Source organism: Carlito syrichta, unplaced genomic scaffold (assembly GCF_000164805.1).
Source record: "Carlito syrichta isolate Samal-C Ts95f unplaced genomic scaffold, Tarsius_syrichta-2.0.1 Scaffold303130, whole genome shotgun sequence".
In the NCBI taxonomy this organism is placed as follows: Eukaryota; Metazoa; Chordata; class Mammalia; order Primates; family Tarsiidae; genus Carlito; species Carlito syrichta.
The window spans coordinates 288,506-312,668 of NW_007247226.1; the positions used below are offsets into that span (position 1 = coordinate 288,506).

At 49.9% G+C, this 24,163-nt stretch overlaps 2 pseudogenes; one reads left to right on the forward strand and one right to left on the reverse strand.

Annotated features, from left to right (window-relative positions):
- The window catches only part of LOC103260160, a 5,744-nt pseudogene extending 4,449 nt beyond the window's left edge, over positions 1-1,295 (forward strand).
- Positions 1,296-10,447: 9,152 nt separating this feature from the next.
- On the reverse strand, positions 10,448-23,980 carry LOC103260161 (annotated as a pseudogene).
- Positions 23,981-24,163: the final 183 nt, after the last annotated feature.

Below are 24,163 nucleotides of genomic sequence, written 5' to 3' on the forward strand. Positions count from 1 at the left end.
TGAGGGCCTGGGTGAGTGCTGGCTGGGTGTGCAGGGGCGGGCAGGGCAGAGGTGGGCAGGGCCTCAGCTGTCTGTCCTTACGCAGGAGAGGGGGCATCTGCACCCCAGCTGGGGGGGCTGCCCCGAGCTCTTCCTTCTGGGAGTGACTCACTCTCCGCCTTTCCCGCTGGAGCTCAAGAGCCGGTGGCGGCTGCAGGCGCGTCTGGCGGCACCACTGTAGGGGTGCTGAGGCGGGAGACCAGGGCTGTGGTGGGAACCCCTCCAGCCCTGCCAGGCCTTGCGGGCCACTGTCACTTGCATCTCCGGGCCTGGCCACTGCCGCCCCACCCTTGGCACCCACGCCAGGCCGTTGCTCTTCCAGCTCTCAGTGGCTGGAGATGTCTTCTGCCAGAACCTCTGCCCCCAGGCCGAGTCCACCCTCTGCAGAGACCCCGGGCCCCCCGTGACCCTGGGCCTGCCCGCTGTGCCCTGCGGCTTCCTGGACCCCCCCGGCCACTGCCTGCTGCAGCCAGTGGCTGAAGGCCCTGCTGGAGGTGCCCCGGCTCCCCCCGTGTGAGCTGCCCCCACTTTTTCCCGCCACCGCCTGCTGCCCTGCGCGGGGCTATGGGAGGCCGCAGGGAGCCTGTCAGAGGCCATGGCGGGCGGCAGCTGCATGTTGCAGGCGAGCGCCTGGGTGAGTGCTGGTTGGGGTGAGCAGGGGGCGGGCGGGGGCAGCTCTGCCGGGACTTGCTCTCCGTGGCAGAGCTGCCCCCTGTGCCTGAGTCAGGCCCTGAGGATGAGCTCAGTGAGTGTCTGGGGTAGGCTTGGGAAGGCCGGGGATGCTGCCTGGTGGGAGACGCGGCAGAGCAGGGCCTCGAGGTCCAGGAAGCAACCCAAGCGACTCAAGCCCCGGGTGTAGCTGTCCAGTACCTTCTCCTCACTCAGTGGCCGCCTGGACCCCTCGGATGCCACCAGCCCCCCTCACAGCCCACCGGCTGTCGGCTAAGGCCAGGCCTCAGCCCCCAGCGACTCTGCCCTCCCAGGAGTTGACTCCAGATGTGTGGGTCCGGGACGTCCTCTCAGAGTGGCATCAGACCCTCCGGGACTACATGGCCACATCTTCCCAGGTCTCCAGCATCCAGGCCACTTCCTCCCAGCAGCAGACCCTCCAGGGCCCTGGGGCTGATCCACCACTCCCAAGGGATGCCCCAGGATACACCGTCACACCCTCCTCCCAAGCCGCCCACTCCTGGCGGCACACGCCTGTCCTCTCTGGCGCTCAACTCCACTGGAAGAAGCCTCACATGGGCTTCTGAGGGCACAGTGCAGGCTGTCCCTGCCTCAGAGAGCCCCTCAGCCTCTATCTTGGACCGGCCATGCCTCCCAAGTGGAAACAGGCAGCAGAGTGGTGTTCAGGTGACTACAGGCCAGGCTGAAGGAATGGACAAGATAGCCATTCCTCCTGTGTTTTATTTGCCTGAGGATAACTCCAGAAGGCAGAGAGGAGAGGTGTGGTGGCCTATCTTGGGGCCAGTGCTACCGGCAGTCCATCCAGGAGCTGCATGCCTGTGCCTGGGGCTGTGCTGTGCCTTGGGAGGTGGGGGACGGGGAGGGGGCTTTAGGAAGCTGCATAGCCCTTGCACCTTCCAGACCTCATATGCCTTGGGGACAGCACTGGCTCCCTGGTGCATCTGGCAGACAGAGCGGGGCCCCTCACGGTGGCCTTACCTGTCCGGGCCTCACAAGGGGCCTCACAAGAGGGCACCGTGGCTACCAGCAGCTGTTTGGGGTTTGTTGATGTTTGTCAACCTCTCGTGATCTGATGCTGTGTAGAGGGAGACGCTTTGCACCTGGGCTTAGGGACTGAATAAACTCAGCAGCTCAACATGAGCTGGGAAGGTTAATTTTTAGACTGGACAGCGTACCGATTGTAGTTTTTGATGTCACACGCCTAAGTCCCAATTCCTCCGAGTTCTCAAGCTCCAGTGGGAAAGACGCCCACTGGGAATCTTCCAGGGGCCAGGATCTGATCTAGGTTTCTGATTGCACATTCAGAGAGAAACAGTGTTTTCTCAGGGTGGTTGATGAAAGGAATGCATGTGACTCAAGCATTGTGTGGCCCAGGAACACATTGACTCATGCGGATGTGTGTTTATTGTGCTCAAACAAGACATTTACGGTTACACCATATTGTGTGAGAAATAAACGGGAAGCTGGGTGGTGCCTGGAGAATCCATGTGCACGGCCGAGGAGGCAGGGAGTGAGCTGGGCCGTGTGGCGTGTCATGATGCAGGCCCCGGAGTGGGCTTTCAGTCACTGGCACTTGGGAAGGGGAGCCAGCTGAGGGGTTACCCGTGCTCGCTCCATCACTGTGACCCTAGGGTTGGAGGGGCCCACCTTGGGGTTCAGTCCAAGCTAAGTTCAGTGTTGTCCTGGGCTGCCCCTGCCCCGAGCCTCATGGGGTCCATCCCGGACTGCACCTTATGCTTTAAGGTTTACTTATTTATTCTTTTAGAGACAGTCTTGCTCTGTTGCCCAGGCTGGAGTGCAGTGGAAGCAACTGTAGCTCGCTGCAGCCTCGAACTCTGTGCTCAAGTGATCCTCTGGCTTCAGCCTTCCGAATAGCAGGGCACTACTGCACCCAGCTAAATATATATATATAAATGACCCAGGTCATTAGCTGGGTGTGGCATATATATATCATACACACACACACACACACACACACACATATATAGTGTGTGTATATATATACACTATATATATATATACACACACTATATATATATATATACACACACACATATACACACACTATATATATAGTAGTGCTGAGATTTGCTGTGTTGCCCAGGCTGGTCTGAAATTCAGTCTCAAGCAGTCTTCTCCTCTCGGCCTCTCAAAGTGCTGGGACTATAGGCGTGAGCCATTGCACTTGGCATTCCTCAATGTAAAAAAACTAGCTCCCAACGGGCTCGTCCTCAGCACTAACCAGCTGCTCCAAAACAGCATCCTCCAGGCATGTGCGTGGCCTCCAGCACTAGGTGAGGCCCGAGACATTCGGCATGGCTTTCTGTGTCTCTCGCAGCCGGGCCCTGGACACACCTTCCCCACCACGCAGGCATTGAGGACTAGCACAGGGTCACCGGGCTCTGGCTCTTCACTGTGGAGCTGCTGTGTCTTAATACAGCCATCACACCTGCTTGTCCCACAGCCCGGCCATGGTGTCAGTGGTCTCCCTCAGAAGCCTTGGTCTAGAAAGGCTGAGGGCCAGGGATGGTGAGGAGGGGGGTGGAAATGCAGGCTTGTTGCCCCCCCCAGGTCTGCTGGACTGAGATTGCTGAGATCTGCATGACCATGAACCCCTGTGGTCCCCACATGGCAAGGCTAGGCCGCCTAAGGATGGTTGCTTAGCAGCTTCTCGGCCAGTCTGGGGTCCAGTGAGTGATAGCTCCAGGACCATGACACGGGAATGGGATTGGGGAAGGGTCTGCTCCATATGTCCTGAGCAGCCCTCCCCAGAACACGGGCTGTTTGGAGCCACTCCCGGGGCTTGGGCCAACAGTGCCTCCCCACACTGAGACCTCACCTGGTGCAGAGGCCGCTGTCCCCTGCCCCACCTGAAGGGGATGGTTGGTCTGTGGGCTCCTAGTCGCTGAGTTCCTGGACCAGCAGTGGTGGGGACCTGCTGTCACGACCTTGGGTCTTCACGGCCCTCTCTGCGGCTCCCCTGCATATGTCTGTGAAGGGCGCCCCTGCTCTCTGGAGACCGGGAATATGTTTGCAAGGGCATCTGTGGGTGTGGTTTCCAGCAGGGAGAGCAACATGCAGTCGGGTTCAAGATCAGCGTTGTCCCTCAAGCTCGGGATGGCCTCAATCTTTGGAAAGCACACTTTCGGCTAGAAGAAAAGATGTGTTCGGCCGTCTCTGTTTTCACAGCCCTACACCATGCTGTGCCTGTTCTGCTTTGTCACCTAATGTCACGAATGTGCTGCTGCCACATCCGAGAAGGGCCCAACCCGCACAGGACGCTGCCCTTTGGGAGTGAGGCCTCGGGAGGACACTGTGGCCGCCTGTTTGTGCTGAGCCCATTCCCACCCCCGTCAGCCCCACGCTGCACCCCCCACCACGTGCTGCACGACACCCTCCTCTGCACAGAGGGGCACGCTCCGAGCTTGGGCTCTGGCACGCCTGAATGCAGCTTGCTCGCCAGTTCTCTGGGCCCAGTGCCTCGGATGCCAGGCCCCCAGGGACTGTGTCCGCGTCCCTGGTGTGACTCCAGCTCTGCCCCAGCCGGTGTCAGTGCATGCTTTTCCCGTGGGCACATCGGCACCTGCGGGCTCTGCTGGTGCCAGGCGGTGTGGCGTGACCCCCATGTGCCTCATGCAGCTTCTGTCCTCTTCCCTTCACTCCACCCCCTCCTGTCTACGTGCAGCTGTCTTCAAGCAGACGCCCATGAGATGAACATGTGGATGCATCCTGAGGACAGGAGGACGCTCTCGGTAACTCTGTGCAGTGTCAGTTATGACAAGCCAGCAGTACAGCGTCTGTCCAGGAAGACCCCAAGGAAGTGGGCCGGGACAGACAGCTGTGTTTTCTTCTGCAAGGTGAACACGTGGGGTGAGCGACCCTGTAATCACAAAGAGCACCTACTTCCACGTTCAGGGGACACACTTTGCGAATGGCAGCCATGAGCGTGGAAGTGAGTGCATTGTGGGCAGATGTGCGCTGACAACCTTGTCCTGGTCCTGCAGGGATTCTCCGGTGTCGTCCGTGTCTTCCAGGTCAGGCAGGTCCTGAAAGAGCAGAGTCACACATCACCAGGGGAGGTGGGACCGCGTGTGCCCTCAATGCCCACCGTGTCCGGCAGATGGGTGAGTGTGCTGAGGAGGAGTAGCCCTCACCTAGCCGCTCAGGGGTCCCGCCTGGTCCCCACCAAAGCTGCCCCATTCACACTCAGAGCACTGCCACTCCGAGCACCTGGTCTAGTCCCTGCACATGAGGGCTGGCAGGTGTGCTGAGCCCGAGGCATTTCCGCCTTCTGTCCACTTGACTTTGTTGTCAGAGAACAGCCAGTTCATCTTGGGGAGGTAGGGACCCCAACAAGTGGACCTCTGTGCACACCAGGCTTAGGACTCCGTGGCATCAAGGTGATTTATTTTGTACCTCCCAGAACCCGTGGGGCATGGTTTTGTGTCGTGGGGTTTTATTTGCACTCTCCGTGCCTGGCACCCAGTTGGCACGTGGGAAGGCAGCACAGTGCATGTTTAGAGGAACGAGCCCTGGAGCCACACTGTCTGGGTTGTTATCCCCTCTGCCATTTCCTAGTTGTGTGGCTTTGGGAAAGTTGCTTAACCTCTCTGTCTCTCAATGTCCTCATCTGTAAAACGAGGACAATAACAGCAAGTGACTATAGGAAGTTACAGGAAAGGTTAAATCAGTCAATGCAAGTTGTGCTCAGAACAGTGTGGTGCAAACAGTAAGAAGTCAGTGAGTGTCAGCTGTTGGTGTTGTAGTTCTGTCTACATCATTTCCCAAATGTTAGAAATTACCCAATTTTCTTATTAAACACAGGCTCAGAAAACTACAAGACTGCTGGAAATATTGACCATGACCACTTTAACTCTTACTGAAAGTCTGAAGTTTGGGCATTAGACATGGAACACCAGTCCAGACGTTAACTGAGGAAGGGGGCAGGGGGCAGAGTGCGCACCAGCTGCCCGGGGGTGAGGTCAGGGTGCCATGGAACGCCCCGCCGGCCCGCCCCACCCCACCCCTTCGGAGCTCAGTTCCTGGAGGGGGGTGACGTGTGCATTCCCGCTGCAACTGTCTTCCGAACAGGAAGGGTCTCAGGGTGGAGGGATGTGTGAGGCTGTGATCAGACACTCCCTGGACAGGACCCAGGGGAGGGACGTGGGACAGCCCCGTCTCCACGAGTTAGCAGGCCTGGGACAGCTGGAGCCTCCACGGACAGTGCCCGGGAGGAGAAAGAGGCTCCGACAACACAGTGTAACTGACCCAGCAGTTTTGTGTGAGGCAAACTGCACAACATTGCTTGATTATGAAACAAATCAAGAGTCTGAGCCAGGCTCACACCTGTCATCCCAACACTTTGGGAGGCCGAGGTGAGAGGACTGCCTGAGCCCAGGGTTCGAGACCGGCCTGGGCAACTTGGTGAGGCCTCGTCTCTACAATAAATCAAAAAATTAGCTGTGCGTGGTGGTGCACTCCTGTTGTTCCAGCTACTTGGAAGGCTGAGGTGGAAGGATCACCTGAGCCCAGCAGGTCGAGGCTGTGGTGGCCGGGAGCTTCCTGCCGCTGCACTCCAGCCTGGGCAACAGAGTGAGACTTCAACTCAAAAAAGAAGAAAAAAAAGTCTGACAGTTTGGGGCCAGCCATGTGTGTGCATGTGTGGTTCCCCGGCCAGAACTCACCAGATTCAGGTTCTGGTCAGTGGTGATGGTGGGGCCTGGGATTCTGCATTCCTAGTCAGCTCCACGCCAATGCCCTGTGCGCTGGCCTAGGGCCAGACTCAGGGCACCTGATGACCTGGCTTACCAGCTCTGGAGCTGACACCCACCAAGGCTAGGCGCTGCACGGGCGTCGATGAAGAGAAGCCTGCCTGCCTTCCGCCTGTGACTTCACTGTCTCCAGCTCCGGTTTCTCTGCTGAGTTCTATGACTGATTCACCCACAGTGGTCACGGCCTGGGGAGGCACTTCTGGGGAACAACACAGCAGGGGTTAGTTTCACATGCGTGACTGGATGGACGTGCCCAGTGGGGGACGGTTTCCAAGGCAGGAGCAGGACAAAGGCTCCGCTCGGTCCCCCGGCTAGCCCCAGGGTAGAAACCATGGGAATCAAGCTCAGGATGGGCTTCGGCTGCAGAGAGGAGAAGTGACTGCCCCTTGCCATGGTCGGGACAAATCCCTGAGAGGACAGTACCAGGCAGGAATCGGCAGCGGCAGCCGGGACCTTGGAAAGGCAGCAGGAGCCACGGTGAGCTGGGAGGCGGAAGGGGTTGCACAGCCGACAAGGCTGGCTCGGGAGGCGAGAGCAAGCGCCGTGGCTGGCCTGGCCCTTCCCCTCCAGGCCTGCTTCCGGGGTGCCCACACCTGATCCTTGGGCCCTGTGTTCCAGTCCCCTTCGGTCTCGTGTCCCGCCTGCAGTCACTATCCTTAGGTCCAATGTGTCCATCCTGAGGATGGGCCATGCCCAGTTGGACTCAGAGCCACACGTGGGCCCTGTTTGGCATGAACACGGGGCTGGCAGGGCCTTCGTGGCTGCTGTCGGGGGTGACCCTGACCCACATGCCACTCTGGCCACTCCTGACCCTCGCTCACAGTTCCATTGTCACTGGTCTTCTCCACTCGGATGACCTGTGGTTTCCCGGCCCTCTGCGTGATCACACCGGCTCTGGTTCGCTCTCAAGCCTGCCGCTCCTTCTGCCCCAGTCTGGATGGCAACCTCCCAGCCAGGAAACTCGAGGGCCAGGCGGCTGCCAAGCCCTTTGACTCTGCCTTACCAAAACCCACCTGTCCCGGCTTCCTTTTGTTTTGGGGAAGGCGAGACAAGGACTAGATGAACAATTACCCGGTATACAGCCCACAGGGTCTCATTCAGCTGACTGTGTCGGGGTGTTTCTGTTTCACAGAGGCACAGCCGGGCTCAGGGAGGTCTTGTGACTTGCCCGAGGTCACCCAACTAGCCAAGGGCTTGGACCTGGGTTTGAGTCGGTCTCTGTCTAGCAGTCACTGTGCTGAGTGTGTGCCAGTGAGGTGCTTATCGCATTCTGCAGTTTGGGTGACTTCTAGAAGCCGAAGGTAACTGATGAGATGGGAGATGTCTATAGCGTTTCGGACCCTAAATGCACGCACAAAGCTTCTCTTCTATCCTGAAGGTTAAACTCCAGAACAGGGTGCAGGTAGGGGAGGGTGGCGTGCAAACATCCAAGTCTGACTCTGTTCCTTGGGCAGCCTTCCTTGAGTCCTGGCTTCCTGGTGAGGTCTGTGTGCAGGAAACAGCCAAGCTAGCAGTGCCATCTCCTGGCCATCTCCACCCTCACTACGCCAGATCCTGGTGGAGAAAGACTGTTTGGTCAAGAAAGGTGAGTGGAGTGATTTTGCCAGCAGTTGCTTTCCGCTGAGGTTTACCTTTCCCGGGGCTCAGCCCCTTGAGCTCTGGCTAGAGGAGGGACCTCTGGGCCCCAGCCCTGTCGAGGCGAAAACTGAAGGAGGGGCAGAAAACAGAGGCCACAGGATGGCGGTAACAAGCAGGGGAGACGGCAGTGAAGCAAGGTGGGACTGAGCTCAGCTCTGAGTCACCTGGGGCAGACCCTGCTTCCACTGTCTACTTGCTGTGCGACTGGAGCCAGTCACCACACCTCACCGAGCCTCAGTCTTTAACTCCACCAAATGGGGCCGTGATGACAGCACCCCCCCCCCCCCCACAGGCCACTGGGAAGGCTGAAAGCCATGGTCTGTGAGACCCTGGCCTCCCTGGCACCCCATGGGCACTGGCTGAACACATAGCCTGCTTGAGCTGGGCAGGGCTTTGGTGACTTGGCCCTTGTCAGATCAGCAAGACGAGGAGGGCCTGTCCACTGCCGAAACTCCAGGCTGGGAGCTGTTTAGAGCCAAACACTCACAGGAGTGGGGTGTTATGCAGGGGAAGCCTTGCATCTTGACCTTGGCAACATCCACATCCACAGCACCTGCGTCCACAGTTGAGAGGGTAACGTTTCCCTCGGTGCTGAAAGCAGAATTGCTGTGCCTTTTGGATAAGGTGCTTTGGGCCATATCCATCTGCAGGGATTTTAGGGAAAACATGGCCCTCATCTGGTAGAAATGTCCTCCCAGGAGCCCATGAGTAGTAGAAAAAATGTACTTACTCCTTTAACTGTTGAAAAGTTAGCGTTAGGCCAGGCACGGTGGCTCATGTCTGTAATCCCAGCACTTTGGGAGACTGAGGCGAGAGGATTGCCTGAGCCCAGGGGTTCGAGACCAGCCTGGGCAACTTGGCAAGACCTCATCTCTACACTAAAAAAATTAGCCAGGCATGGTGGTGCGTGCCTGTAGTTCGAGCTACTTGGAAGGGTGAGGTAGAAGGATCACCTGAGCCAGCCCAGAGATCAAGGCTGCGGTGGCTGTGAGCATGCCACTACACTCCAGCCTGGGCAACAGAGAATCTGACACACACACACACACACACACACATACACACAACACACACACAAAAGAAAAATTAGCACTCAAACTGATATGTGCTGAATGTGTCAAATGCACACTGAATTTTGACAACTTAGCACAAAAAACAATGTAGAATATCTCACTGATAACTTTTATGTTGATTCCACACTGAAATGGTTGTAATTTAGATATCCTGGATTATATCAAACATGTTGTTCATAAATTTGCCGGCTTCTTGCTGCTCTCTTTGATGAGGCCACTTTAGAACTGGGGGCAGCTCCGTTCCCTGTCTGTGGACAGCACCACGCTAGATGGCAGAGACTCCAACCCGGGTCTCAGAGTCAGAGGCAGAGGCTGGGTGCCCTGGGGCTGTCCTGGGGAGTGCCTGTGTTCCCACGCCTGCGGGGCTTCTCCCCACCACCCCCTGCCTTCCCTTCCCTGGGATGGCGTTGGCAGGGCTTCTGCCCCGAGGCTTCCCTCTGGCTCCCGGTCTCCAGCCTCCCCGCCGACCTCCGCGGGCAGCTTCTCTCCTGCTCGTGGCTCTTCTGGGCCTCGAAGCTCTCCGTAACCAACAGCTCCATCTTCTGCCTTGGGTCTTCCTCCCTGCGAGGCTCTTCCTCACCTTCTGGACTGGCACGCATGCCCTCGCTGGGGTCTGGCAGGGGCATCTCCCCCGAACAAGGGAAGTCCACGGGGGAACTTGAAAATGCCCCGGGAGGATAAGGCATCTGTATCTATGGGGTTCCTGGGCAAACTTCTGAGAGAGACGGGAAGAGGCCAGGGTGGGTTCAACAAGCATCCTTGGGAGTGTCAGCAGAGTGTTTGTGATCTCAGGCAAAGGGAGGGAATGCCCGAGCACATCCCTCTGCTGCAGCAGGACACGGCCTCTACAAGCAACAGTGCGGGACACTCTCAGGAGGCCCCTGAAAGACGGGACTTCAGGGTCGCCACGTCGGCCTTGCCCTTCAAGTGGTCTCGGAGAAGGGGAAAGTGTGGCCTGGGGCAGACGTGTGCCAAGACGTTCAGCACCATCTCATCTAAGGGCACCACGTGGCTGTTGGTTTTACTATTCTTTCAGCTTTTCCAAAAACTTGAAAAATGTCAAAATAAAAAGGGAAATAAAATAAAAAATATGAATGCCATAAGAAACTGTCAGTTGTAGGAAAAAACAAGATACAAATTGAGAAGAGTAGGCAGAAAGTGGTGGAATGATGTCATTTCATATAGAAACACACGTTACATGCGTGGGGAGAAGCCAAGAGACCTGCTGATGTCGTGCAGTCATTCGTGCTTGTCTGTGTTTTCTGTGTGCTGCAGATTCATCTGGTAATTAGGTGAAATGCCAGAAATGCTATTTAAGTGCACACAGAGGGCCTGACCCTTCCCCAGGTGTGGGACGAGGACGGCGGGACTGAGCACAGCCCCAGGATCCTGAAGGTTGATGGTGGCCGACGGCCCTGGTGTCAGGGTTAGAGCAGGACAGGCCAGGCCTCTCCCAATGCTGTCCACGGATGGGGCCTTCTGAGCCCCCAGGACCTGGGGTGGCAGGCTGGGTGGGCCAGGCGGGAGCTCATTCACACCCAACCCGGGCACCAGGGAATAGACAGAGCCTTGGAAAGGGAGGGGACGGGACAGACAGAGGAACGCAGAAATCCTGGACAAACTGAGGGACTGTGGAGGCGAGAATACTCCTAGGCCTGCCCTGGTCCTGCCAAGCCTGCAATGGGTCTATTTTGAGCAGATTTCATGCAACTATCCAGACTGTCAGCTCTGACCGGAGCTAGACAGAGGGCAGTGACACATGCCAGAGAGGAGGCGGGACAGCTGCCCTCCTCATTAACATGGACTGTTAAGGTCGCCTAGGAAAGGAACGAGGCATCAACACCCATGACCGCACGGAAGAGCCTCGAAAACCTGCTGCTTTGTGAAAAGCCCATTGCAGGCCTCACCACATGCCCCCACATACAAGAAACATCCAGAACAGGGAAGTCTGCAGAGAGCCCCCTGAGTGCTGTTGGTCTGGGCGGCACGTGGGGCAACTGCTCATGGGGCAGTGCTTATTCCAGATGAGGCGAGAGTTTCGGCACAATGCAGGTGCTGGCAGTCTGACACTATCAGTATGCCATTGACCTCTACTTCAAAACGCTGGGCTTTATGTTCTGTGGATTTCCCCTCCATTTTAAAAGGCTGCTGCTTTTCCACGGTGATTCTCCCAGAAGGCCTCTCCCCTGTGCCGGGGCTGCAGCTCCCTACCTGGCTCCCCGTGTGCGGTCACTCCCCCCACCACATTTATTCCATGCATGCCACCACCTTGCTCACGTCACCAATGTCGCTTCACGGCAAGCGTCTTCTCCGTGAACTGTGGTGACTTCCTGTTACCTCCTTGCCCGGGTACACCTTCAAGACCCCTCTTGATGTGACCCCCCAGCACAGCCAGCCTTCTGTGATTTCCCAGGGGAAAACCTGTCTCCGTTTCTGGGTATCTGGTCTCCTCACTGCCTCCCCACAGAGACTGTAGGCTCCATGGGAGGTGGAACCATTCCTTCTCTTCTGCTAGAGTCAGTGGCAAGGTCTGTGTGTATGAGCGCTCGAGCCAGGTGCTACACCTGTGCTCGTGTGTAGAACCTATTTATTGGCCAATATCCCACCATCACCCCCAAACTGGCTGGAAACCTTCCTGGGGATAGAACAATGTCGAATTTAAAAGGGCAACAGTAGTCATGAAAAAACTAACAGTTTAAAAACACAAGATGACCGTAGCTGTCTGTTTAAAACAAGACTTTCTAAAGGACACGGACTGAGCTCCTACACGGTGTGCACCCTGGGCGACTTTTTGCCACTGATGGTGCCAGATGTGGAACTTCTGAAATCAGCCAAAACCGGGTTGCTTTGGTATGAAGTCAGTTGGGATTAACAATCCTCACCTAAGGCAGGCAGAACACCGACCCCAAAGATGTCCACTCCAAATCCTAGAACCTGTGACTGTGTCGCCTTACATGGCAAAAGGGATTTTGCAGATGGGATTAAGACCGAGGACCTTGACATGGGGAAAGACCCTGGAGTATCCGGGTGGGCTCCGTGTCATCACGGGGGTCCTTACGGGGGAGGAGGAAGGCAGAGGAAGAGGCCACACGCCAAGGAGTCAGGCAGTCTCAGAAGCAAGCCAGAAAAGGCAGGAGACAGATTCTCTCCTGAGTCTCCCAAAGGAGCACAATCCCGAGACACCTTGATTTTAGCCTAGGGAAACCCATTTTGGGCTTCTGACCTGCAGAACTGTGGTAAGATAATAAACACGTGTTATTTTAAGCCACCCCGCTGTGTGTTCACTTGTTATGGCAGCTGTGAAATAATATGAAATAAATCTATATCTTCAGTCTATGAAACAGGGTCCTTGAAGCCCTGCCGACGGGGGCGAGCAGCGGCTCTTCTGTTCCAATATCTGGTCTTTGGCTCCAGTTCCTGACACAGAGCTCCTGGGCTGCTGTCATTTCCAGAGTGACAGGAGCATCTTTGGTTCTAATGAGGCGACTCTTGGGGGGCTTCTCGGTCCCTTCACCAGGGGGACCAAGCCATGGCTAGAGGCATCGGCTTTCAGCCCCACCCCGTCCTCCAGAGAGTGGAGAGGGGCTGAAAATGGGGTTAATAATCCATCACGCCCATGTGATGAAGCCTCCATAGGAGCCCTGAACTGCGGGCTTCAGAGAGCTTCCGAGGCATGGGGCACTGGGAGCTGCTGGCGGGCGGCTGGGAGGTGTGGTCAGGGCTCTGGGCACGCACATGGAGGCTCTGTGCTGCCCTCCTGTACCTTGCCCTGGGTTTCTCTTCATCGAGCTGTTCATCTGCATCCCCTGTATAGCCTTTATTGACATAATACACTGAAAATGTAAGTGTTTCCCTCAGTTTTGTGAACCATCAGGGAAGATGACTGTACCCAGAGGGGTTTGTGGGAATCCAGTTTTACCTTGGTCAGAAGTATGGGCGACCACCTGGGACTTGCACCTGGCATCCACAGCAGGGAGCAGGCCGGTGGGACTGTTGCCCTCTGCCAGGAGGTCTGCACTCACTTCACCTGGTGTCAGATCGAACTGAGCTGCAGGACGCCAGCTGATGTGAGAACGGGCTGGGGTGGGGAAACCCACATGCCTTGGGACCGGAAGTGTGCTCTGGGTCGAGAGTATAGGGGAAAGAACAACTATGTGTTTTCTCTTACTGTACAGAAGTCGTAGAAAATGAACACATTCTTTTGAAGACCAGAGCCTACGTTAGCGGATTGTTTCAGTCCATACAAGGCTTGAAACTGCACAGAACTGTTGTCAGTTTCTCACTGGCCCTGGCAGTTGGGTGAGGACAAGTGAAGACAGATCTGTAGATATGCGAGCCAATGGCGAGAAAAAAAGGATCCCAAGATCGAAGACTGCGTTGTCTGCCTGATGCACAGGGGGCCGCGGGGCCAGCGTGGCCTGCTTTACCATTGCCAGGGCTTCGATGCTGTCTGTGCTCTTCTAACGCTTTTGGCTCTCCCGCTGCTCCCTTTCCTCCCTCTTGGCCGCATGCCCACCCCTGGCCCAGGCCTCTCTGCACAGGCTCTGTTTAGACAAGAAGGAAACAGAAACAAGGGAGCTGGGAGTGTGTGCAGGTTAAAAGTCCCAACATGCCCCATCTGACCAAACTCACTCATTTTCTTCAAAATCCAAAGGGCACGTAAGACACATGATTGAAAGGATGGAAGTAAACATGTGTACATCTTAATCTGTAAAGTTGGGCACACTGCAAAGCCTCCTTAAGTACAAGGGACAGGAGGACAAATAGACCAATTAAAAGTTCAAAACTTGTGTAACGCAAAAGATTCTATAAGTAAAGTAAGAAGAGCCTGGGCAACATAGTGAGATCCTGTCTCCAAAAGAAAAAAAAAAATTAAAAAATTAAAAAATTATCAGGGCATGGTGGCATGCACCTGCAGTTCTAGCTACTCAGGAGGCAGAGGTGGGAGGACTGCTTGAGCCCAGGGGTTGGAGGCTACAGTGAGCTATGATCTCACCACTGCACTCCAGCCTGAGCAACAGAACATGACCCCAACTCTAGAAATAAAGCAAAGAGACAACCCACAGAATGTGAGGCGATATTTGCAGATCATGCATCTGATAAGAGTCTTGTACCTAGAAAATATAAATAACTCTTACAACTTATTAATAAAAATACAAGCCGGGCTCAATGGCTCAGCCTGTAATCCCGCACCTTTGGGAGGCTGAGGTGGGTGGATTTCCTGAGCCCGCGGGTTCGAGACCTGCCTGGGCAGAGAGACCTCATCTCTACAATAAATCAAAAAATCAGCCGGGCGTGGTCGCACACGGCTGTAATTCTGGCTACTCGGAAGGCTGAGGCGGAAGGATCGCTGGAGCCCAGCAGGCGAGGCTGCGGTGGCCGGGAGCGGCCACTGCACTCCAGTCTGGGCGACCGAGTGAGACTCCAACTCAAAAAAACAAACACACAACAAAAAAATACAATTTAAAAATGAGCAAAGGTTAAAAGAAGGAAAAGGTAAGCCATTCGCTGGGGGGAAATATTTGCAAAGAAGGCACAAAGCTTATATCCAAGACACATACAAAACTATTAAAACCCAAAATAAGGAAATAACCTAGTTAGAAATCGGTCTAGAAGTTGGTCTTCTCCTCTCATTTGATGCCTTGCAGGAGTTCTCTGAATCTCTTGTGTTTGGATGGTTGCATCTCTGATGAGATGAAGGAAGTTTTCTTGAATAACTTCATGGAATATTTGTTCCAAGATGGTCTGTGTCTCCCTTTCTGCCTCAGGAATGCTGATCGGTGTAAGTTTGACCTGTTAATATAATCGCACATCTCTTGGAGGCTTTGTTCTGTCTTTTTAAGCTTCCTTTCTATGTTTTTAAAAGTTTGGTTTTGTTCTATATTTTGGTCTTCAAGCTGAGTCTTTCTTCTGCCTGGTTAATTCTGCTTTCCATGCTTGTCAGTTGTTATTTGTTTCATTTATTGTATTATTTCTTGCCACCATCTCAGTTATGTATTTTTTCATTCTTTGATCTTGTCTTTCTTCATTTCTGTTTATCATTTCCATCAATGCCTTGATATCTGGATTTGAGATTGAGACCAGTCATTCTGGGGGCTCTTCATTGTTTGAGTTCCAAAGTTTGTATTCTCAGGTACTGTCTTCCCAGGGGTCTAGCTTTCACTTCTGTTTGCACAATCCCCTTTTCCTCCTTATGTTGATCCTCTGGATTTGTTCAATTTTGAAGCCAGACTTGGGGTAAGGGGCTGTGCTGTCTTTTTGCAGGTCTGAGATTTGGTTAAGGTGTAATGAGGGAGCTACGGTTCAGAAGTTATCTGCAGATCACAACATCCTCAGAGAACCACTTCCCACCAGCCTACAATCTCTCCATGTTGTGGGAACATATGTATGTCCCCCCAACTCGGCCTCTGCTAGTCTCCCAATCTAGTTACATGCGTCCTTGCTTGATTTAGTGTGGGGGGTGGGGCATCTGTCTGTCTGGTATCCTGCACCTGGAGTGTCTTCCGTAGGCAAACGATGGTGACCTAGAGGGGAGTGGAGATTACCTCTCGGCCTCAGGATGCGAGCTTCCCAGAATCAGTGAGCTAGAGAAGGTCCTTGCCCAGTTCTGGGACAGAGAAAATGACATCGGCTGGCATCTCATCCTCTGATGGGGCTCAGCTCCGGATCTCCTCCCTCAGTGCCTGGCTTGTTGCCAAAAAGTGGTGTGGGCAGGATACCAGGCACTGAGAGGCTGCTGATCTCTGCTGTCTTTTCCCAGGAGATGCCCTGAGAATGGCAGATGCTCCTGCATGCTGGTGCTGAATTTGGAGCAGTGGTGAGTTGGAGTCACTTCTAAGATGGAACCCCAGGTACTTGACTCTGGGTCTCCTCTCCGTCAGATATTATTCATCTGCTTGCATATACTCATGCGGGCAGAGTCACCCTTAGGGACACTCACGCATGCAGAGACTGTCACATTGCCACAGGTTCCATCACCATCTTGCCTGTCTCCCCCACCCCTGATCTTTTTAGGAGGTAGCAGGGTTGTGAAAATGGAGGTAATCTTCTCAGCCAGCAGTATCCAATAAAATAAAAATCTGAGCCACGTGTGTCATGTAAAATTTTCTAGTAATCACATAGAAGAAAAAATAAACAAGTAAAATAGATATAATAATTGGCTTAACCAAATAATTCAATATATTAATATGTAATCAATGTTACTATTTAATATGTAATCAATCCAGGAGATTGAGTCTGTGGTGAGCAGTGGTCATGCCACTGCACATTCAGCCTTGGTAACAGATTGAGACCTCAACTCAAAAACACTTAAAAAAACAAAGAAAGAAAAATGGTACCAGGTCCACTACCAGGGGAAGGAGGATCATTTGGAAACCCAAAGTTTACCTGCACGTAGTCTATCTTTGTAGCTAATCCTTACCTGTATCCCACATCTCTACAGTAAAAAGATTACCATATAAAAGAAAAACCCACAGATATATGCAACAGCATAGATGAATTTCATAAAGATAATATTGAACAAAAGAAGCCAAACACAAAGCATGCATACTGTATGGCTTCATTTATATGAATTAAAAACAAAGCTAAAAGCAATCCATAGTATTAGATACCTGTATGATTTTTATATTGAGGAGGAAAAAGTGTTTTGAAAAGGGCCTTGAGGGGGGAATCCAGGGTTCTGTATCTAGTTCTTGACATGTATCATGGTTACAAATGTGCATTTTTGTGATAAATCTATGTGAACTATATATTTTAGAGAAAAGGACTTTTCTTTCTGATGTTTTACAATACAAAAAATAAATATTTTGTTTTGTAAAATGTGAATGTCTTCAAGAAGCCCTAACTTGGAAAGGTGAATTCTGATAAGTTGTGGTGCCAGGAGGAAGGTACAAGAATCTGCCATAAACAACCCAGCGGCTCTTCACTTCTCCCTTCTCTATCTGTCATGTATAGGATAAGATCATGTAGCTTTTGTCTGTTGTTTAATATGGTGAATTGATACTTTCAAATTTTAAATCAACTTGTGGCAAACTCTCCTGAGCCTTGATGTAGTATTCTTTTTATATATCAAGAGATATTACATTAAAACATTTAGCTAAGAATTTTTGCATCTAGTTTATGAGTATGGATGCTTAGTTTTCTTCTAGTAATTTGTCTAGTTTTGGTATCAATGTAGAGTTGGTCTCATAAAATGAGTTGAAAATGCTTCCTCGGTTTCTGTTTCTTGACATGGCTTGTGAAAGATTGGTATTTTCTTCATTAGAGTAGCCTCTCTGTTTATCTGTGGTTTCCCTTTTCATGGTTCCAGTTACCCATAGTCAATGGCAGTCTGAAGTTTTTCTCTTCTTGTCCCAGAAGCGTGTTGCCCAGTGTTAATCCGTGCATTCATTGGAGAATGGGAAAGTCGCCTACAAACCTACTTTGATGATAACATGCTTCAGGCCTCCACATTATCTGTGTAGTTTCACTCTGGATAAGAGTTTGGCAAAGCAGATATCAGGATAGTTTTACAGGATAGCGTAAAAAAAAAAAACGCCAACCAAACTTTTCTTCATTTGAAAACTGACAGGTGGCAGATAGATCCACCCATTCAAACAGTTTGAAGTATAACCTATTGAGTCCAACACCACACTCTTTATTTATTTATTTGGAAGTAGTACAATACCTTAACAAAGAAAGGAGATTACCAAATTGGCTTAGAGGGAAGCTGAAAGAAAACCTTAAATGTTCCATGTGGAAAAACAAATGTGCAGGTTGCAAGACTATATGCATAATAAATTACAGAATGTTGCGTGATCAGTTGTGTCAGTTCAGAGAACAAATCGTAGTGGGACTCCAGCAAAGTCTGAAACCTGCTCTGGAGCTCCCTTGTCAGAAAAGGGCTTTGCTGGGCAACAGGGATCATTAGGCTTAAGGGGAAACACCTGCATGCTACCTATTTCTGGGCTGAATTGGCGGCTCCTTCCTAATTACCTCAGGAGGCTGATCTAGGTCAAAGGTTAAAAACTCAGAAGGAGAGGAGATAGGCTCAAGGCTTCATGAAGATTACAAACTCATGCTCTTCAACTGCAGCTTCAAACCCAAGATAATTTCACTCCTGGAGTTAATTGAGACAAGCCCATACAATTTAAGACTGCACATTGTATTGTTTAAGGAAATTTGTGAAACCCCAAACAACGTTGCTAGGTCAGTTTTTGTGAAAGTACACACACACAAAAATCCTTCTCCCTTGGGATTTTATAAGGAGAGAACACAGTCCCTTATGGAAACATGGTTTGGGGGCATAGGGTGTTAAAATTATTTCATGGTGTTCACAAAAGGAAGCACTTTTAGCAACACATAATTTAAAATTTAGATTTTCTCTTCCTTTCCCAGATAAATGTTGCCCAGTGACAAACAGTGCATTCATCAGATTGTGGCAAAGTTGCAGTCAAACCTATGTTGATGGTAATCAGCTGAAGGCCTCCACATTATCTGTGTAGCTTTACTCTAAGTAAGAGTTTGGCATAGCAGATATTCTGATTTCTTTAAAGCATAGCAAGAGGAAAAAAAAAAAAAAACTAGTCAGACTTTTTCTTCACTTGTCACCAACAAGTGGCAGATGGAACCACCCATTCAAACAGTTTGCCATATAAACAAATGAGTCTAACACTGCACTCTTATTTATTTATTAACTATTTTTGTATTTGGAAGCAAGTAAATTACTTTTACAAAGAAAGGAGATTGCCAAATTGCCTTTGAAGGAAGCTGAAAGAAAACCTTAGATGTTCCCAGTGACATTAAAGAGAAAACACAAACGTGCTTGTTGGAAGTATTTGGGCACAATACATAATGGAATGTGGTGTAATGCTTGGTGCCAGTTCAGAGAACAAAGTGTGGTTGGATTCAAGCAAAATCTAAAATATGCTCTTGTGTTCCTTTGTGACAAAAGTACTACATGGGGAAATTGAGCTCATTAGTCTTAAGGAAAAACACCTGTGTGTTACCTACTTCTGGACTTATTTGGAGGCTGTGTCCTAATTACCTCAGGAGGCTGCATCTAGATCAAAGGTGAAAAAGACAGAAGGAGTGAGGATTGGCTCAAGGCTCCATGAAGAGTTAAAAACTCATGCTTTTACTTTAACTGCAGCTTCACACCCAAGATAACGTCACTTGTGGAATTAATTGAGGCAAATCCATAGTATTTATGACTACACATTGCATTTTTTTAATGGATGGAAATATGCGAGACCCCAAAGTTGCTAGGTCAATTTTTTAAAAGTACAAAGAAAAATTCCTTCTCCTAGAAAAGCTGTGAGGAAAGAAGAGAGTCCTTATGGAAACATGGGTTTGTATACCAGAGTGCTTTGCTGGCAATATGTATCATTAGTATTAAGGAGAAACACCTGTGAACTAACTACTTCTGGGCTTAATTGGAGACTGTTTCCTAATTGCCTCAGGAGATTGAGTCTTTGTCAAATGTGAAAAAATCTGAAGGAATGAACATAGCTTGGCCAAGAAGATATCAGAGTTTCATTAAAGCACAGCCAATAAATAAATAAATAAATGTAACCAAATTTTTCTGCATTTGCCCTTGACAGGATGGATCTACCCATTGAAGCAGTCTGAATTATAGCCTACTGAGTCAAACACTGTGCTTATTTTTCTATCTATCTATTTATGTATTTGGAAGTAAGCACAACACTTCCACAAATAATGTAGATTGCCAAATTACCTTTCGATGAAACTGGAAGAAATCCTTAGATGTTCCCAGTGGTATTTAAGTGAAAACACAAACGTGCATGTTGGCAGAAGCTTGGCATAACAATCATGGAATGTGGTGTGATTATTTTAGTCATCTCAGGGAATACAGCGTGGTGGGACTTCAGCTAACTTAAAAAACCTGCTCTGGATTTCTCTTGCCAGATGAGTGTTTTGCTGGGCAATAGAGATCTTTATGCGTAAGGGGAAATACCTGCATGTTACTTCTTCTGTGGTTAATTTGTGGCTGTTTCCTGATTAACTCAGGAAACTGAATCTGGGTCAAGGGTCAAAGAGACAAGAATGAAGGAACATAGGCTGCCGGCTCCATGAATAGTTGAAAACTCAAGCCCTTTAACTTCAGCTTAAGGTTCCAGTTGATTTCATTCCTGAATTAAATTAGGCAAGCCCATAGTATTTAAGACCACACATTACATTGTATCCGGGCTTTAAATAGTGAAGCCCTGAACAAAGTTGCTAGGTCAAGTACTGTAGAACTACAAAGAGAAGAAGGTCTTTCTCCCTGTGAAAGTTATGAGGAGAAAACACAGTCCCTTAAGGGAATATGGATGGATCATAGGAGCTACATACAGTGTTATGATTATTTCACAGGGTTCACAACAGGAAGGGCTATTAGTAACAAGCAATTTCAAACACAGTTTTTCTCTTCTTGTCTCAGAGACATGTTGCCTTGTGGTAATCAGTGCATTCGTTGAAGTGTGGCAAAATTGTCTACAAACCTACATCGATGCTAACCTTCTAAAGTCTTCCTCATTAGTAGTATGGGGAACTAGATAAGAGATAGCTTCAAACTAGATAAGAGTTTGGCAAAGCAGATATCAGGATTTATTTAGGGCATAGTGAGAATATAAAAATAAAATAAAATAACTGGGTTTGCCTACATTTTCTGCTGACAGATGGCAGATAGAGCCATTCATTCAAACAGTTTGCAGAAAAACCCACTGAGTCTAACATCACACAATTTATTTATTTATCTATTTGGAAGTAAGCAAAACACTTTCACAAAGAAAGCAGGTTGCCAAATTGCCTTTGATGAAGTTGAGAGAAAACTTAGATGTTCCCAGTGGCATTAAAAAGAAAACACAAACATGCATCTTGGAAGTCTCTTGGCAAAATACATAACAGAATGTGGTGTGGTCATTTGTGTCAGTTCAGGGAGTAAAGGGTGGTGGGATTCCAGCAAAGTAAAAAACCTGCTCTGGTGTTCCTTTCTCAGAAAGGTACTTAAGAAAAAACACCTGGGTGCTACCTACTTCTGGGCTTAATTAGAGTGTTTGCTAATTACCTCAGGAGGCTGAATCTAGCTCAATGGTGAAAACTCAGAAGGAATGAAGATAGTCCTAAGGCTTCATGAATAGTTAAAAACTCATGACCTTTACTCAAACTGCAGCTTGGGGCTCTAGATTGTTTCACTCTTGTAATTAATTTAACCAAGTCCGTAGAATTGAAGACTGCAAATTGCATTGTTTCAGAGATTTAAATATGTGAAATCCCAAAGTTGCTAGGTCAATTTTTATAAAAGTACAAAGAGAAGATCTCTCTGTGGTATGAGGAGAGAACACAATCCCTTATGAAAACATGCTTTGTATCCTAGGGGCTAGAGTGGTATGATTATTTCATGGAGTTCACTAAAGGAAGCACTTTTAGCAAAAAGCAAGTTAACACATAGTTTTTCTCTTCCTGTTCCAGAGACGTGTTATCCAGTGGTAATCAGTGAATTCATCAGAGCATGGCAAAGTTGCCCACGAACCTACTTTGATGTTAACCTAATAAAAGCTTCCACGTTATCGGTGTAGTTTTGCTCTAGATAAGAGGTTGACAGAGCAGATATCAGGATTTTAAAAAATAAGTCTTTAAAGCATAGCAAGGAAAAAAATGAACTAATCAGATTTTTCCTGCACTTGCCACCAACAGGGCAGATAGAGTCACCTATTCAAAGAATTTGCAGTATAATGTACTGAGTTTAACACCACACTCGTTTTTCACATATTCATTTATGTATTTATTTATCTATTAATGTATTTGGAAGTACGTAAAACACTTAAATGTGTGTAAATATGTGCTTAACTGTTTTACTTTGTATGTGAGTGTTTTTGCAACTGGGTACATGCTGAATGAGCTGTGTCCCTCTCTGTTGCATGATGAAAGAGGTTATTTCAGACTGGGTGCATTTTTGGATGAAGTATGTCTTTCACTCTTGTACATTGTAAAAAATGTGTCTCTAACTCATAGCATCTTGTGTGAAATGTGTGTTTAGCTTTAGTTTTATTTTATATGTGAATGTTCTTGCAACAGTGTGCATGCTGTTGCACATTGAATGAGACTATTTCATACAAGGTGGAATTCTGGATTAGCTATGTCTGTCACTGTTGGACTTTGTGTAAAATGTGACTCTAAATTGGGCATGGCGTGTAAAATATGCGTTTAAGTGTATTGCATTTATGCGAGGGTTTAGGCAACTGGGCACATGCTGAATGAACCATGTCCTTGACTGGTGCATGATGGATAAGATTATTTCATGCTGGTTGTATTTTGGATGAAGCATGTCTGTGATGATTACATGTTGTTGGAAATGTGTTTCTGACTTGATTTCTGACTTGAGGCATTGGTGTGAAACATGTGTTTAAGTGTCTTACATTGGATTGGGGTATTTTTGCAACTGGGAGCATCCTGAATCGGATGTGTCCCTGACAACTGCATGTTGAATGAGATAATTTCATACTGGATGCATTTTTGGATGAACTAAGTCTGTCACTGTTGCATGTTTTATGAAATTTGTCTACAGAAAAAGGCACGTTGTATGTTATGTGCATATAACCGTTTTACGTTGTATACAAATGCATTAGCAACTGAGGGCATGCTGTATTCGAAGTGTCCCTCACTGATGCATATTGAATGAGATTATAACTTCATGGGTGCATTTTTGGAGGAGCTATGTCTGTCACTGTTGCATATGCAATGTATCTCCAACATGGAGCGTGTTGTCTGAAATGTGTGTTTAATGGCTTTACATTGTATGCAGGTCTTCTTGCAACAAGGTTAATGCTGTATGAAATGTGTCTCTCACTGTTGCACATGGAATGAGAGAATGTCATACTGGGTGCATTTTTGTATGAACTATGTCAGTCACTGTTGCACATTGTGCAACTGGGTACATGCTGAATGAGATGGCTATTTACCTGTATACATTGTATGCAGGTGTTTATGCAACTGGGTGCATGCTGTACGAGATGTGTCCCTGACTGTGAGGAGATGCTGGGGTAGTTGACCATCATGAGCCCTGATCCAGTGGGCTGAAGGCAGGTAGGGAGAAGTATCCTGGATAGGGCCACCTGGATGCTGACCGGACCCCAGGGGATGAAGTTGGCCAACCTCTGCTCATGGTTACTCTGCAGGCTCTTATGGATCTCAGTGGGAGTCCGCCTCTCCCTGGATGACGTTGAGGACGGTGATGTAGCAGTGGTTGGTGTGGCAGTCCTGGCCTGTGGACACCATCCCATGTTGTGGACTGCAGCAGCCACCTCATGACATCCAGGACTATGGTCTTCCTCATGCTGGCCACCGAGTGGTCCTCAGTGAAGGACATATAACTGGTGATTAGGAAGTGGAGCCAAGGTGTGGGATTGAGTGAGGTGATGAGGTTGATGAAGTCGATGCTCACGTGACCAGGGTGGTTGTGCTGGCCAACATGGTGGTGGACACGAGTTCATTGATCTGGGAGAAGGCTGAGTCCTGGATGTGCAGGTGGTCTGTGGCAATGCAGTTCAGGGCCATGTTGTCCAGCACCACTACCAGTCTGCATTCTGGGTCAGCCACTTGAGCATGAGGAGTGAGTTGTGGGACTGGACCGCCATGTCATTCATTTCCTCCTGGCAGGGAAACACTGAGTATGTCTGCGCCAGCTTCTTGGGGTATCTGTAGCTCAGTTGCTCCAGGAGGTAGGAGCCCAGGCCAGAACCTGTACCCTCAGTGATGGCATCACACAGCACAAAGTCCTCGAGACTGTCACTTCTGAGGGGCAGTTAGTACAACTGGGTATTGGAAGAGACCAAGGGAGAATCCAAGGGTTGGGACTTCAGAGAGACATCAGAGACATTCAGTGGTAGGGACATCAGAGAATCCAAGGCAGGATCCATGGGTTGGGACTTCAGAGACCAAAGAAGGATCCAAAGATAGGGACTTCAGAGAGACCAA